At 35.2% G+C, this 16,365-nt stretch overlaps 1 protein-coding gene across 21 annotated transcripts in view; it reads left to right on the top strand.

Annotated features, from left to right (window-relative positions):
• KIAA0825 overlaps positions 1–16,365 on the top strand; it is a 256,762-nt gene that overhangs the window by 186,338 nt on the left and 54,059 nt on the right. The gene's annotated exons all lie outside the window — the stretch shown is intronic.

Genomic DNA, 16,365 nt, shown 5'->3' with positions numbered 1-16,365 from the left:
TTTATAGAAGTCAGTGTTTTGACACGGAAGGATTATGGATGTTGACATAAATATGGAAGAGGGAAGTTGGATCTCAGGTGGATGCCATCATGCAATGATACAAAGGGGCCCAAGCAGGGGAAGTTCTGGATATTCTTGGGAACAAGAGTAATGGGCACCTGGCCTTCGTTGTGATGACAGTGGGAGATGTGTGCTTAAGGCATCTCAGGTTCCTGTAGCTGGCCCTTTTTCATATTTTTGTGGAACTGGACAAGACTATGTTACATTTTCACCTGTTCAGTGTGTATATTTCACTTCAGATGACTGTTTCAAAGCCACAAATTCACATTAATTGTTTCATTTGCATTACTATGATTTCATATTATTTTATGGCATTAGCTATTTTCAGGTAAATATGATTATTTTTATTACACTTGTTTTCTTTAATTTTCAATAAGCTTTCCTAATTTTGATTTATGAACAAGACCTCTGGAAAATCCCAGATCTTTTAAACATACAGGTGAAATTTTCCTTGAATTCCAGACAATGGAATAATCTTTTGAGAGCACTAACATAAAGCTACTAAAAAGACCAAATCAATTTTGAATTAGAACTTGGAAAAGAGATGCTTGCAGATATTGTTTCAAGTAAGAAGTCAAAAGATGAAAAGAAAGCACTAAAAAGATAAAGAGGGGAAGACAATATTCTGAAAAATTTAAAAGGGGATGTAGAAAAAAAACCAAAACAAAACATACTAAGGATAAAAAGGATAAGAGCATGACAGGAAAGCCACAGTGGAAAGAAAATTACAGACTAAACAATCATGCAACAAAGTGCATATCTTCACTTGCCAAATCAGTGTCAGTGTGATCCTTCCTCAGGCTCTTCTGCCATGCCCTACCTCCGAGCTGGTACTTTTTTTCTCAGGCTCACATGTTAGTGTGCCTTGTGGTAGTTACGTGAAATTTCCTTATGTAATTCCCTCTGGAAAAGGAAAAAACAAACAACAACAACAAAAAAACCAACTGTGATTAGTTCAATACTTAAAAACCTATTGTCTGTCATATAGTCACTGTAGATGAAGGACTAGATTTAGGAACTGAAGAATTACACTGATGCTGAAAATTAAACTTATTCGATCTGGGATCAAATCTTAACATCATTGATATGTGTAGCTGTTTTGCTGTTGACTTCACTGGTGTTGGGATTCATGTCTTTAAGTACCTCAGAAGAAACTGTGAACTGATAATTATTTTTATGAGCTCGTGTAACTTTAAGGAAAGAATGCTTTACATAGATTTAGAGCTCTAAGTATATATTAAGTTTATGTTTAAGTATATATTAAAATCTATTTGTAAAATATTGCTTTGTAATATTTGGAGATATTACCCTTGCAAGCAGTCATAAAAATGCAATCTTTTATTGCTAATATATACATAAAAAGCTGTGGAGCCATTTGAAAATGTTAGGCCATTTTGAGCTATTCTGTTAGGTGGAGATTCTAAATTTGTTGAGAAGTTTAACATCAAGAGATATGGCTGCCTCTAAAGTAGGTTCATATGTTAGAGAAATGGTTTTTTGAACAGGAGAAACAGAGAGACAGAGACAGAGACAGCGTCCTTTGTGAAAGCAATATTAAAAGTAAAAAAAAAAATAAAAAAATTAAGGAACTTAGTGCTTTAGTTGATTACAGAATTGTAAAATTGTTCAGTACAGTGGTGTTCAGATTTGAGTAGTGCAAAGATTAAAATTGAAATATTTGTCTTAGTTGCATTTTCTATGAAGTAAGCTCAAAATGTATGGGATAAAAAGGGAACAGAAATAATTTCATCCTTTGAAAGGAATTCAGTCCTGAAAACAATGTGTATTTTTTTATTATAATTTTTTGCTTATTATATCTAAGTACCTTCATTAAAATCATTTAATCTACCCACCCAATTAAAAATAAACGTTTGAAGAGTAAAGTTCTGTTTTCAGTACATGACACTATATTTTCCTTGGTTCAGCTGATAATTTTACAACCACCCAAAATATGCAAGAGTTGCAAAAAAACACAGTTTAATATTGCTGGAAGGACTTATAATGATATTTTTTCAGGAAAACATGGAAGCTTCTATTTCACTTTTAGCATATTCAATGATTATCAATTGGGGGAGGAAAAAAATATGCAGATCATTAAATTGAAAAATAAATGACAGCCTCTGTCCTGTGAATGGCATCCAACTGACTCAAGTATTTGCAGAAGTAAGATCTTATGACAGAGCAGCCGTTATCATGCAGTTCAACATTATTTTATCTTTTTTGAATGAAACCACAGACTATTTGGAAAATGGAAAAGTCTTAATTGATTTTTATGCATAAATTACAGGCTTTTCCTACTCATTTTAGATTTCTGCACTGGTTATGTATTTTAACTAAATTCCATTGAATTGGATAGTAATGTTTTATTAAAAATTGCTTGTTTACCTCACAGCTACGACTACAGAAAGCTCTCTCTAATATCAGATACGGGGGCCTTGTCTCTAGTTCTCTCATTCACACCTGCTTTGTCTGTCATTAGTAATAAAACTCAATCAAAATTGATGGCTAATATGAAGGCTATTCATTCAGAATAAAAAAGAGCAATAAAATGAAATGAAAGAATAACACAGATACCAATACGATGATGTGACTCAGAAAGTCTGTGAACTTAATTTCACTATTAGTGTCTTCTTTTTCCCTTACTCAAATTCCTCAACTCCTCTTCTAATCCACCTGTCATGTGGCTGGCATTGTAAACATATTTAGATGTCAGATTACCATTGAAATACCTTAATGCTGTTAGAAGTATGCATCAAGTTATCTGTGACAGAAATAGTGTCTTCCTACAGCTCTCAAACTTGAGCAGAAGCTTCTGGATAATATTTCTATGCAAATAAATAGTTACAATAAATAAAGCTAATGTTGAATGTTTATTATATGATATATTATTTTTTTAAAGTCAAACAGTATTATAAGAGATCTCATTTAGTGGATCACTTTAAAATAACACATTTTCATTCCAAATAAATTGATATTATATGATCATATACAATTCTAGATATACGGTAGTAGGCAGAACTGTGAAATAAAGAAACCTTGTCCAAGTTCTTTCAAGTATCTCTCCTGTGTTCTGTTGAAATTAGACTTCTATACGTCGATATGTATTTATTAAGAATATTTCATTTTTTTCTGGTGCATTTCCAGAGCTCTAGCATGCAGTGAAGGTTTTATAGTCAGTGTGCAGTGCAGCAGATGTCATTCCATTTGCCTAAGTCCTGCTGACATTTGGAGTTGTGGATTAATTGAGCTACCGAATGAAATTTAATTAAAATTAAATACAGACTTGGCCATTGTATCTGTTCATTTTTTACACTCTAGTGTGTACATTTGCAGTCAGCGCCATAGTTAATTTGTTTAATCAGGATGCTATGTGGGAGAAGCTGCACTTTGTTTTAAGCTAAAATCGTGGCAGATGCCAAGTGGAGCATCCTTTCTATAATTTCATGTGATACAAGTCATGTAAATGATGCTACTGATGTGCCTCGAAATAGCCTAAAGAGTGCAGATTATTAGATTTGGGAAGTTACTGAAAAAGACAAGACTATATTAAAGGTGGGGTTTTGATTGTATTTTTGTTAACGTAAATATATTTTTTAAACCAATGTTTTAGGTACCGTGAAGATTTATTTAGAGTATCAGGAAATACATTGTAAGTGAAAGATGTACAAAAGTATATTTTTTTCTTTCATAAAATGCCACTGTCAAAATCAGTTTAGCCTTGAGATAGACTTGCAATGGAAATATCAACAGAAGGCATTAAAAAATGCCAGTACTCAATTGCAAGATTTTTTTTTCCTAATAATTAAGAAGGTGTATATGTGGGAAGTGTTCACTTTTTTTTTTCTTTTTTTTTTTTTTTTTCTCCCAGACCATATTAATAGGTAGCAAATACTAGGTAAAGTAGAAGTAACACTGCAGGGAATATTTATGGATTCTGTCTTTATGCATTTAATTTGGGTCCATCTGGAAACACTTACTTCTGCTCCTTTATATGTAGGTAGCTACTAATTTTAGGTATTCTGACTCAATCTAAATTAGATGCCTAAAGCAGCCAAAGTAGATGGTGTGAATACCTCTCCACACATTAAAATAAAGGTGATATTAGTAGATGCCATTCTGAGTATTACATAATAAACTTAGTGACAGAATGCTATTGTAAAAATTGAGGACACAAAGTCTCTTATTTATAGTTTACTGAATGAACAGACTTTCTAAAAAAATGCAGTTTTTAAACATTGTCCATCACTACTACAATGAAAATCGTTCAGCTGTAACATGCCTTTCCAAGGCCAGTAAGATCTCTCAGCCTCTTTGAGGTACTGTCTAAAGGCAGGACCAGTAAAACCTGGTCCAGCACCTTTGCGATTTGACCTAGACCTTAGTTGCCTTGAAAAATCATGTGACAACACTCATAAGAACGTAGTAATGACAACCCGGGACAGGACAGAATTCATCTGGCCAAATTTCCCAACTCACAGCAAGAAAGTGGATATTGTAAAGGAGCAATTGGGTGAGAAACACAGGATATCCAGGCTTCCTGCGAAGCCTGAGATATTCACTCAGTTCTCATGTTTTTTTTAAACAGGGGAAGTATCTTTATCTAACAGGTAGTGAAGGATTTCTCTTCCATGAACCTGTGCATTCTCCACTTGAATCCACATGAACTTTATACATCCATGGCACTGTATAACTTAACTGCATGTTGCATGAAGAACCCCCTCTTGTTGCTTGTTTTTGACCTGTTGATGTTCTCTGCATTTTGATCTACCAGTTCCTGTGTTGGAAGGGATGGTGTACAATGGATTCCTCATCTCTAATTCCATGTTGTGTAAGGTTTTGTAGTCTTCTCTTGTAACCTGCCCTGCCATCTGTTTTCCAGATAGAAGTAATCTCACCTATTTTTGTACCTTGTTCAGTTATTCTATATCTTTATTTATTTTATTTTTTTAAGTTGGGATGGAGCAGTGGAGGAAACAGAAATGCATACGGTAGTCAAGATGGCTGAGCAAGCCACGGATTCCTGTCTATTGCAAAGCATAGTGCTCTTTTCCTGTTAAATCCAAATGATTACATCCCAAGGCTGCATTTTTTTTTTATAAGTTAGTTTCTACTCATCATTGAACTTCTATTTTCCCAGAACTATTTAAGGCCTCAAGATATTATGCATGTAATAATCAACTCAAGGCCCATCATTTTATAACTAGTTAGGACTGAGGTTACCTTGTACATCATTTTGCATTTGTCTTTGTTCAATTTTATCAGCCATCTTAATGTCCATTAGTTCAGTTTCATACGGGCTTTCCTGATGTTTGCACTATCAGTTTCTGACTTTACCACTTGGCATTGTGTTGCATTATTAGCAAACTTTGTCATCTCACAGCTCACTCAGCATTTTCTCATCATTTATAAATATGTTTAAACACTGTGGATCCTTTTTGAGTTTCTCTGGGTTGCACCATACAAACTGACCATCTATCCTTACCCGTTTCCTCTGTTTTAACTAGATTTATCCATGTCATGATATTTTTTTTTTTTTCCTACCAAGACTGCTCAGTTTCTTTAAAAGGTTTTGGTGAAAGACATTGTCAGGAGCTTTTGAAAACACAAGCAAACTGTATTGAACAGATTTTCTTTACAAACCTGACTGGTGATGCATTTGTCATACGTGGCTTCCATTTACAAGGGTGGTCTGATTTGTACCTCGTTCCTGGTACAGCAATTTATTTCTCTCTACACAAATCTTCTTCTTTAGTTTAGTATCCACTAACTTGCCTTATACATTCTTGAGGCTTACCAGCTTGAAGATATTCAAAAATAGGTGGCGCATTTGCCACATTCCAGTCCTTAGTTGTCACAGTGGTTGTAAGTGGTATATTGCACACTATAATTAGTGGTTCAGGAGCTTTCCTGAGTTCCTTTAAAACTAGAGGGCAAATGCCATTCGGTCCTGGCAATCCCTACTTTATTTTTTTCTGTTTGTCCCATACTGTTTTCTACTGACATTCAGTATGAGATACATATTCTGCTGAGACCTTTATAAAGAAAGATTGAATTGTAGGCACCTTCTCAAGTTTTCTGTAGTATATTCAGAAACAAACAACAAAAAATAAACCTGTGACACTTGCATACTGATGGTCTTCTCACTCTGTGAACAATTAAGCAGACATGCTGTTCCTGATGTGTTTGAAAGCATATTATCTAAGCTTTTAATGCCTTGTGTGAGTTGTTACTCGCTCTCCTCTGGACTGTCTCACTGTGTTTTTATAACTAAACTACCACAGTTTATGAGATTATCTCTTTTGAACTTTCAGAATGAAACCTTCTTGTTTTTAGTAACTTCCATTTTCCTTCTGTCTGATTTATGTTAAATTCTTTTTGCCGTATCTGTTCTCTGACCTGACCGTTTGTTTTCTGCATCCACCAGGGCGTCCCTTGGCTTTCCACTGCCTGCAAGGATTTAGTTGTCTTGACTGTCTCTCTCTGGCATATAAGGTTTTTCTTCTTCATATGTAGCAAAACTATAGCGTTTCTGAAGTTCAGCACAACTTTTGAACTGAGGCACAGTTATAGAGTATTTTGGGGGGTTGCTTAAGAATGTTGAATTTAACTGCATTATAGCTACTCTTGGAGAGTAGACTTTTGGCAATAACATTTCAAATCAAGTCTGTTCTGCTCAAAACCAAGTCAAAGGTTGTTTCTTCTCTCATGGGCCACTAAACAGACTGCCCCATCAATCAATTGCTGAGCATGTCTACAAATTTAGTCATATCATCAGGTCACAAAGTGATATTTTTCCAATCCACAGCATGAGAGAGTAACCCGAGTCTCACATTAGTGTTGCATTCTTGCTGTCTGCCCTCCCTCAGCATATCACAGGCAGTATCACCAGTTCTGGTCGGGCAGTCACTAACATCGTTCCAGTGCTATGGTTTTCCCATTTATGTCTTGAATTTTGATCTTTAGAGGATCTATCTTTCTTCAGACAGCTACAGTTGACATCAAGTGTGTTTGGTTTCTGTAAATAGACCGAGACAGTATCCCAGCTAACCTGAATTCTCAGCATCCCTCTGAAGCTGTGTAACTGCACCATCTGTAAGAGTAGATGTATTCTGGAGCTTAATTCTGTATATCACTTTCCTGTCCTCAGCTGTAATCAGTTTGACTTCGTTTGTTGCTTGTATATCTTTCTTACAGCTCTGCAGCAACAAACAGGAACATGGCACTTTGCAGACTAGAATGAACAATGATTCTGAAAGGCTGTTCCCAGCTTTGGCATATGCAGCCAAATTCATAAAATGTCCCACATATAATTAGGTAATAAAAAGCATTTAAAAAGCATTAGACAGGCTTAAATGTGGCTTTCCTATCCACATGGTAAGAAAGGGGTTAGCCAAGGACTTAATGTCCTACTGATGCTATTAAAATTCTGTTGATACACATTTTGATACAATATGAGCTAAAAACTAGAAAGGTAGCTGGAGTGAGGAAAGTCCTATTTTGTGGAGTACCTGAGAGAAAGAATGAAGAAGTAAAAAGATGTTACCTCAAGTTTAGGAGAACCAGAAGCCCAGTAATTTAGAAGGTGACTTTGGACTAAAAAAAAGGTTGGTTTGTGTCTGTTGAAGAAACTGGCATCATGATTAGTGGGCACATCACTGCATGAGAGAGTCTTGTTACAGTGAGATGTGTACTAAAATTTGTTCTTTCTGTTAGTTATGGACATGGAAAAGAATAATTTGGTGAGGGTAAAAATGGCATATGTCAGGACTAGATAAGATCTGGATGGAAAAGAAAAAAAAAAAAAAGAAAAAAAGAAATATAACAGGAAATATTTAGAATGTCCTGGAATAACAAAGCTGGGTAGTCACCAAGTTGACAGAATGGTGGGTTTGAGAAACAGGGAAAGATTTCTTGTAGGGGACAGTAAGATTTTAAGCCTAAATTCAGGCAATTGAAGAGGAGGCTCAAAAGAAAGGAAGATAGGCAAGGGGGATGTTTTTACAGGCAGTGGTCTAAACTGAGTGTGAGGAATGAGAGGAGGAGCAAAGGAAGGATATTGAGGGTAATAAACATTTAAATTAGTTGTGCAACTTTAAGAACAAGAAGGTGAAAGATGTGAAGAGACAAGACTTTGCAGATAGAGGCTGAAGATACCAGAGAAGAGCATTCAGTAGTAGAAAAGGCATGTGAGAAGATAGTTGTGGCAGCATAGGTAGGAGAGACTCTGGAGAAGAATAAGCAGATCACAGACAGAAAGATGAGAGTAGGAAGAATATAGTGGATGTATTTATGGGTGATGTTACAAAAAAGTTATATAGCTTAATAGATGCAAAAATACATAACAGGAATATTTCAGATTTTGAGTGTAATTGCCAGAGGGGAAGGCTAATGATCCACCATGACAAAGACCCTGTATTCAGCCAGAGCCACTATCATGTGGCTTTGAGAAAGACACTGAAGGACAATCTAATTTTAGGGGAACCTTCTTTCTGGATATACAGACAGTGGTTCATTTAAATCCTTAAGCACAGTAGTCCTGTGTAGCATATTTTATACTTTGTATTTCACTTACAGCTGTTTTATTCATGTGATATCTATTTTAAAATTTTACTGTTCTATTAGCCTCCGTTATCGTCTGACCTTGAGCTTCATAGTAGCCACTGACAGATTTTGTTTCTAAAGTTATAAACAGCCATTTGAAGTCTTTGTATGACTTTTTATTCATGTGTACAAGAGGGCAAAGTGAGTTGTATTTACAACTGTTACTCTGTCACAGTCTGCAAAGTTTTCCCTGAACTTATATTTACATCTTTTTTAACTTCAGGATTGAAGTCATCTGCTAATACTGAGCAGGTAGCCAGTAATTCGCCATGGTTTCATTCTTCAGTCACGTTCATTTAGGAGCAAAACTAATCTTTCCTCATTGTAAGCTTACAAATATAATGGGTGTTTAAACAAGCTTTATACTGTTTCATCTGTAAGCCAAATTTATTTTACCGTCTGTTTTTGGTGTTTACAGCTTTCATATGTATGGGAGCATTACTCAGCATGACAGAGCCTCTTGTCCTGCCTTTACCCTGGTTCATGTTGCTGCAGGAAGTCTACAGATGCACTCTTACACTGAAAATTGGAAACTGTGATAATAGGAGACAGAAAATGTCCTGCTCTTAGTCCAATTAGAAATTAATAATTTGCATGTATTATATCCCTTTGTCTAAGTGATATAGAGTCTAATACCTCTGACATTTGCTGCAGAAATTGCTCTGTGGGGTTCTCTGTTTCACATAATTTGGACTTGCCCCAAGATTATTTAATTACGGAAAAGAAATCTGTGCCGTCATTGAAACATTGTTGGAGATTTCAAGTGGAACCAACATATGCTAAGCCTATATAAATTATTAAACCAGATTTAACTTATACTTTTTCCTTTTACATATTGTGGGTGGCCATGTGCATAGTCTAGAGGATGTAGTCAGAGCAACTACGGCCATTCTATAGTAGCTACTGTATAAACAGAAATAGTTCTGATTAGTTTGTTTTCGAGACAATAAATTCTCAAAAGACAAAAATATGGAATTTCAGAGCAGCCTCCTGAAATACGCAATTGCACTGGTAGTCTTGAATTTCTCTAAGATGGGCTTCTAAGGATGTAGTCGTGTCAACGGATTTTGTCAGGTGAACGCTATGGGAACATTTTTCCTCTATTATTCAGATTGTGCTGTTGGGCTTTAAAGTCATGTACAAAGTCATGTACTATCAGATTGTTTTCATCCGTCTTGAGAACTGTTGCTGCAATATATTTTGTTTTCTGGTTGTTTTCTTTCTTTTTTTTTTTCCTTTTTTCTATTTTTTTTTCTTGTTCTTTACCACAACATTATGTAATTCATAAATTATCCTGGGAAATTGACAGGCTTTTGTTTTCTGTCTAATAAGTATTTTAGTTTGGTGACCTCTGATCATTAGGCTGAATATTTCAGAGAAGAAGAGAATGAGAGTCTGTGAGAAATGCCATTCTTTGATGCCTTTGATGAAGAGATGCTTCATGGAGTCAGTGTGACACACAGCATGGGTGTAATCCTTGACTACAGGCTGACTTTGAACCATCATGTGCCAGCTGTGGTCAACTCTGCATTTTTTAAGGGTGCTTTGGGGACAGACTTTTAATGATGTAAAGATTGTTGCAGGACTGCAGACTATATTCCATCTAGTAGCCATAAGGCACAGCTTTATAATTACACAGCTGCATTATCATTGCAAGTGCTGTAAACTGTACTGACGACTGAGTAAGGGCAAAGACAATCAATAGGTTTATAGTGGTATTCTTACAGGAATCCCTGAGAGTAGAAATATGTAACTGTTTTAATTGACTCACACATTACTAGGAGGCTTTTTGAACAAGGTGTGTCAGATATAAGTTATCTCAACATCACGAGAAATTAGTGTAAGTATTTCTGACCATTTGCAAGGTGATAAGAATTTTTTTATTCTTTTAGGAATGCTAAATGCCACATATTTAAGGAAGTGAATGTGTTTTTTTGTTTGTTTTTAAGAAAATGATCATTTGACATTGACATGTAGTCTTAAGAAGGAAGAGGTAGTAAAGAGATAACTTTTGGAATTTCTAACATACACAAAAAAATTTGGCTGTATAGCTTGGTTTAAGTGAAGTTGGGCTCTCAAAATCCATAACAACAATGACAAGTATTCACAGTTTGAGTCAGGTCCCACAAAGTCATGAATTTATCTAGAGATAATGTTAACTTATGTTGTTTGTTGTTGTTGTTGTTTTTTTTTCTCTTTAGTTTGGGTGATGATTTTTAAGTCTTCAGATGTGTGATTTTTTCCTGTTACTTTAAAATTTTCCTTTAAGAAAAGTGGAAACAATTTTTCTTCATTTTGGTAGGATGAACTATCTCAAGACTTGACAAATAATTATAAAAACAAATAATGTTATACCACCTCTTCTAGGGGATGGGTAAAAATCAAATATTTTCATTTGTCCCTTATTTGTTTTAAGTGATATCTGGTCCTGGAGATGGGGATGGAAACAAGAAAAGGCTTGCTTGTCTTCACCTCTCCTTTTCAGAAAACCATTTTGATTAATTGAACTATTGGTTCATAATGTTATCACATGTAATTCTGCAGGCTGTATGATGATCCTCTGTCACCCCCCAAAAAATGATGGGGGATATATGGGGTAGTGTGTGTTCATTCATGTTAAAGCATTGACACAGAACCATTTCTTGAGTTTAGTCTCAAGGACCAGCTGAGAATCTTTCTCCAGGCATGTCTATGCTACAGACTGCAAGATAGCAAAAATAGTGTAGAGGTATTATAAATGAGGTACCTTAGGTACTAGAAGCTTAAGCAGTCTGGAGCTCCCTACAGGCTAATTTCCCTTCCTGAAGCAGAGTAAATTAGCCTGCATGAAGCTTGTGCTGCTGAGAGTAGAGTGCGTCTGGTATCCAAGCTAGTTCATTTAAAAATAGCTTTGGAAACTTGCTGTTCTTTGCAGGCTGACATGTGGGCATGTGTTTATTGTCTGGCTGGGACTGGGGCATGCAGGGAACTGAAATAGTTAAAGGTCACAAGGTACTCTGCCCAACCCTAATTTTAGAAACAGTTTAAATGGTCAATGTAAAATGTATGTGAATATAAACTTAACCTTCCTATCAAAGATAATGTAAGTTTATTAACAAAGGTTTTTTCCTAAATATTTATTTAATAACATTAAAATTAAATGTCCAATTAGCTCTAAATCCATTGTTTGTTATTACAAACATTTACAAGGACTATTTGCTTTCACATGCTGGTGTTTTGGTAGATATTGGTATCATCTTACTTTCTGCTGGGATTAGGAGTTTTATTTTCAACTGAACTGCCAAACTTGTGATAGTAAAAAACCCACCAACCTTAATCTGGGAGTCTAACACATTGATATAACAGTTTTTGTCAAAAATGTTATTCATAAGACAAAAGATGCACTGAATATGTGTTATTTTTAAGTTAGAAATAAAAATGCAATGTGGTTTAAAGAAACTAGGGTTTTTCACAGTGATGGCATAAGAAATGTTACCATTTTCCACTGCTGTATGACAACTTCGAAAAATCCTTATCGGGTGACTTTCTGTTACTTTCTCTGAAATACTTTTTTGAAAACATTCAAAGGTATGTGAAAGTGTGAACCCATCTATCTAGTCCACTGTGGAAACCTTGCTTTGCTATAACTAACGCAACGAAAGCAAGGATATTACAAATGCATCCCTCCATTTTAGAAGAGTGATTAGAGTAAGCAAGCATGAATATCAAATTTATTTTGCTTTTCTTCTTGGATATTTTGTTTCTAGAAGTGAAAGTGTTTTGGTGATTTGGAGTACACAGTCTTGAGTAACTTCTAATCTGAAATGAAGATATCCAAAACTATTTTAGAAAGATTTTAGAACCTCTCTAACTCTCTGCAGTTATGAAGACTTGCTGTATTTCTGAGCTATAACAAGGAGATTTTTGTAAAATGTTCTTCATAGTAGAACTTGTTTTATGTAAGAAACACACTTAAAAAGCTAATTTCTTTTCTCCTTTCTGCTCTGCAATCCACAAAGTGTGATTAATAATAGATTTAAATTTGCTAAGTGCATTTACTCCTTTGTGCCATCATAAAGAGAATCTATTACTGTAAAATTGAGGCTTAGTTCCAAATTGCGCCATTATGAAGTTTTCTTCCAGCAATGTTTTGTCTCTAATACACTTCCCTCATTGTAATTCTATTGCAAACCTGATGTCTAGCATCAAGTCTCACAATAATTATTTTAAATTGCTACTAGGAACAGTAGTCCTGGTGGGATATATTACTACCATTCTAACAAGATGAATTTCAATGCACTTGTAACCATATTATAGTGTATTATGAAAGAAAGAAAATCTTTGAGTTGTAGGTAGGCAAGCAGATTCAGAATACTGAAAAATGATTTTTATCAACTTCTTAGCACCTTATGTGGCACTTTTACATTATTAATTTAAATTACCAGTAATTATATATTAATATGTGTTGTGATCTATCTTTATATAGCACTTCTGAGTAAAACTTAGAGGTGACATAAGGTGGAGCTTCATAAATGGAGTTGTTGTTTTGCTGAAACATACTACTGGACTCAAGGCCTGGAAGTTGTCTGAACTTGTGCTAAGGCTAAGTAAAAACTGAAAAGGAACGTAAACCAAATGAGTGCACGGTAAATATTCATTTCAAAACAACAGAGCTCCACCCCTGCCATGAAGTTCTGTGTCTCTGCTTCATAACCAGGTAACAGGCTGGCTCCTGAATTCATCCCGCTTAGCCTAGGAACTTAAAAGTAGGTCTCTGACAGCCATTTTAAAATGGGAACCCAGCTGATGTAAAACCTGTACGAGTGCAGTAAAGCACTGTTTTGTACATTTATTATGTTGTGCAATCCTAGAACTAAGTGCTTCTCCTGTAATTAAATGATAATCTGCAATCATTTTCACACAAATATTCAACATCATTCTGGTTATAAACAGATGAATCTGTCATATCTTAACCCAAAATGAACCTTTACAAAGTACTCAGAAGTGGCTAAAATTGCAAACTTCCCCAACTTCATATTTAGCAAATTTGTAACCGAAAGTTAAGCAAGATTAAAATAACGTTCCTGGGCAAACAAGAGGCAAACTTTTACATCATACTGTCTTATAAAAGCATCAAAATGCTTGTCATTAGTACACGTGTGTTCGCAACATGAAAAAATTGGGAAAGATGCATGATAACATTCAACATGGGAACATGTGCTAAGGTCTCATGTTCTTAATGTCCTTTGCAAGAGAACTCAAACTGCAATATAGCATGTGGTGGAAAATCAACAGTAGCTCTTTACCTTTTGTTTTGAAGTGGGTGGGTCTCACATTCTCAAAGTGGTCTTGACACCTGAATCGAGGGAAGAAGCATACTATCTGCATATATTCAAACGGCTACTCAGTCAGTTTGAGGGTGGTCATATCAGGTGCAGTACTACCCTAAGTGATGTCATACACAGATACTGCTATAAAAGTCATGCCACACATTCTTGTTTTTGGGAAAAAAAAAGAAAAAAAAAAGAAAAAAAAGTATGTGTAAAGGAATAAATTATTTGAAATAGAAAGTAGCCTTGAGTCTGCTAGCCTGTTTCCTTCAACCACTCACGTCTCTTCATAAACATTTTATAATACCTTCTTCTCTCCCCCTCCCATTTCCGAATTCCAGTAGTGTCTGTGAATTTTGGAAATAATCTTCAATCCAGAAGCATATGTTGAAGTTGTTTCTCTCAGCATGAGACTTGGAAAAAAGCGTGTTGCCTTCTAACTACCAATTAATTTTCACAGCACTATTGATTTAAAACACTGGTGTAAAGAACTACAGACAATTTTAGATTTTTTCTACAGGACAGATTCTTATGTTTTCTTATACATGTTTCCACTGTTACTTTAATTTCTTGAATCCTACACTCCCTTGTGCGTTTGAAGTACAACACTTCTGATTTTTTGTATTTGTGTTCATGCAAGGTCATAGTTACCATACCCAGGTTATTCATACACATCCAGAAAGTTAAAAAATGAGTTTGCAACTTAATTGCATATCTTCTATAAGATCACAAATAAAGATATATAAAAATATATAAATATCTTCTATAAGTTCACAAATCAAGTTTAAAAAGGCATTTAGGCAAAATGTACAGAACTGTCCAAAGAGACCGCATTTTCACACTCAGCTGTTGCCAGCTGACTGATGTGTTAAGGGTGTTGCAGACCTTGACTATCATTTGGTAAATTTGACTAGAAGAGAGCTCAGATCCCCCAAAGTGATGGCCTCTCATCCACTGAGAAGTAGAGTTAAGGAAGCAAACATTTGTGTTGGATGAAGGTTGAAGTACTTAGCACCTTGCAGAGCTGATGCCAGAAACTGAGAAACGAATTGCCAGTAACTACATCACTGCCACTGCTGCTGCCCCATTGAAAATAAATGCGCAATTTTACTTTTGTGCATTGCCAGCTTGGAATGCAAAAATTAATTTTGTTTGTTTAGAAAAAGTACAAAATGAGTGCAAGAGAGTGTCATAAGTGCACAACATGCAGCTCTGCTAGTATGCCTCAGCCCATTATAAAAGTATAACTTTTCAATGTATGTGACAGTAGTTCAATATTCATATTATTTCTACCTTTTTCTTTTTCTTTTTTTTTTTAATCTGCTTGAACTCTTGGTAGAAGCATTAGCAATGGCTTTTGACAACAACTTACATACAGCCCTGGATTTTCACTTGTGATGACTTTCACGCGCTTTGCTCCAAGTCAAGCAAGCAACTTTGCTTTGTTTCCCCCCACCAGTTCTGAGTACTATAAAAAACAATTCAGCTACCATCCATTAGGTGTCATTTTGATTAAGACTACTATTAATACTAAGAAAGGTGTATTCCATGGCACATTTCTTTATGCAGCAGAGGCTGTTGCAGAGAGATAAACAGAATTTCATCCCAGGCCCTCTGAGTGTTAATAAAGTAAAACTGAAGATGCATAGTGCTACTAAAAACACTCTTAAGTGCTAAATAAAAAATTCTGTCAGAGTGAGCCCATAACTTCACCTCATGGGATTGATCACATCCTTCGGCTTAAAATATGAAGTGATCCTTAATGAGAAATTGAAATTAGCTTGGAAATTTCTAGTAATTCTTCTTTGAACTTAGGAAAAGATTAATTCATTTGCTAGTTCAAGAAGTAAGGCAAGAATATGTTCTGTTGAAATATTTTAATAGTACTTAACTTGCCAACACTAGATGGCAAGAGACATATTCTATTTAATGTTAAGAAAATACTATGTGAATTTACCAATATGTGTATCAACTCCAGACTTCAAGGGTGTTGAATGGATTATTGTCCAGAGCTAGATAAATTTGAATTCTGCAGAGCTGAAATGTTGGAAATTAGCTGCATGATGTATGAACCCAAATAATAATGTTCCTGACGTAGGAAAAAGTGATGGAAATTAAACATCTAGTTATGCACAGTGTGTCTGCACAATGTGCTGCATGCACCGCATGTGTTAGAATTTCTTCTCAGTTCTTTTTTTAATCTTTTATTCATAGCATTGCAGGTGATGAAAAATTTATGCCTTGAGTCTGGCATTGAAATTAAATGCAAAATGAAAACAGAAGCAGTTTATACTGACAGCTTAAATATCTTTATCTAACATACGGTTGCACTATAAAAATCACTGGGTGACTTTTAAAATCTCCCACGTGAAAAAATGCAAACATTGCACAATAA

This window comes from Anser brachyrhynchus (genome assembly GCF_964034855.1).
Source record: "Anser brachyrhynchus genome assembly, chromosome: Z".
NCBI lineage: Eukaryota > Metazoa > Chordata > Aves > Anseriformes > Anatidae > Anser > Anser brachyrhynchus.
The sequence above is the reverse complement of the archived record's forward strand: the minus strand, read 5'-3'. Positions and strand labels throughout refer to the sequence as shown.